This window comes from Schistocerca serialis, chromosome 6 (assembly GCF_023864345.2).
Source record: "Schistocerca serialis cubense isolate TAMUIC-IGC-003099 chromosome 6, iqSchSeri2.2, whole genome shotgun sequence".
NCBI classification, from domain to species: domain Eukaryota; kingdom Metazoa; phylum Arthropoda; class Insecta; order Orthoptera; family Acrididae; genus Schistocerca; species Schistocerca serialis.
The window spans coordinates 703,020,978-703,022,294 of record NC_064643.1 but is presented as its reverse complement, the minus strand read 5'-3'; the positions used below and the strand labels follow the sequence as shown (position 1 = coordinate 703,022,294).

The window sequence follows — 1,317 nt, the reverse complement described above, 5'->3', positions numbered from 1 at the left end:
TCAGAAAGCACATTGTTGCAAGGCTACTGGCCGTGACATTCAGAGTTAAGAAGGAAACTGTTTATTATGTAATGGATATATATGAAGACAGTAACTTGTTCTCAAAAGAACAGTTACTGTTGATGACCGTGCAGCTTTTCCCTGGAATAAATGATGACTAACTGACAACCTCAGCTGCCGACAGATGTTGTTGTTATACCTCAATGTGGACAGCTGAAAATGTGTGCCCCGACCGGGACTCGAACCCGGGGTCTTCTGCTTACATGGCAGACGCTCTATCCATCTGAGCCACCGAGTACACTGATGAATAGCTCGACTGCAGGGACTTATCCCTTGCACGCTTCTGCGTCTGCCATGTAAGCAGGAGATCCCGGGTTCGAGTCCCGGTCGGGGCACACATTTTCAGCTGTCCACATCGAGGTATAACAACAACACCTGTCGGCAGCTGAGGTTGTCAGTTAGTCATCATGTAATGGATATTATTGTTACTTTATTTAGAACGTGAAAAGGTCAAGTTTTGATAAGCTGTAGCCAGTCAGATGGACACCTTCAGGATAGGGAACTGTCCTAGTCAATTGAGCGATATTCGGCGCGGGGTAAACGCGGCCGGTGACGGGGTGAGGGACAGTGCTGGTGGAGACGCGAAAGCGTACAGTTCGGCTGGAGACACCAAAGGGACAGTTCGGATTAAGACGCGTAAGTAGACAGTCGGTTTCTAGGCAGCTACGATGTTAAACGACTTAGAAAAGTTCGCGTTGTGTGGTATCGCGGGACTTAGTCTCTGAGCGTTGGGCAGCCGCGCGCCTGGTATGAACTTTAACTTTTCGCGTAGTTAACGAGGTGGAGTACTGGACTCCTAATTCTCTATGAGATTGTGAATGATCGAACTGTGTCAAATGGATATGCGCTCGAGTGTAACAGTAATTGTAAATACGGCCACTTTCGCTATTAGTTTGCTTTCTGAATAAACATTATTCTAACCAAATCACAACTGTGTGGCCTACATCATTTATGGGTCGTTAATTTAGCTCCAGATATTATTACTATTGTTTTTATATGTTATATATTATATTTCATACAATTTCGCAAACTTGTCATCAGCGAGGCAATTTAACCAAAGGTTCACAAGTGTCTAATTTAGGTAGTGTAATGCGACACGTGCGGTTCAACCCCTACACGATTTTGAACCAAGACATTTCGACAAAGAGGAACCGCATGTGAGCCCCAACATCTTTGGGATGTTAGCTCGCAACATAAACTGCGCAACTTTCCAAAAACTGCGCTTACGACCTGTACACAAATCCGTAACTAATAGCA

General features: G+C 45.0%; 1 non-coding gene across 1 annotated transcript; it reads right to left on the bottom strand.

The window, feature by feature from the left end:
- Positions 1-224: 224 nt before the first annotated feature.
- Trnat-ugu (transfer RNA threonine (anticodon UGU)) lies at positions 225-299 on the bottom strand. The gene has a single exon. It is a non-coding gene; the product is annotated as a tRNA-Thr (tRNA).
- Positions 300-1,317: the final 1,018 nt, after the last annotated feature.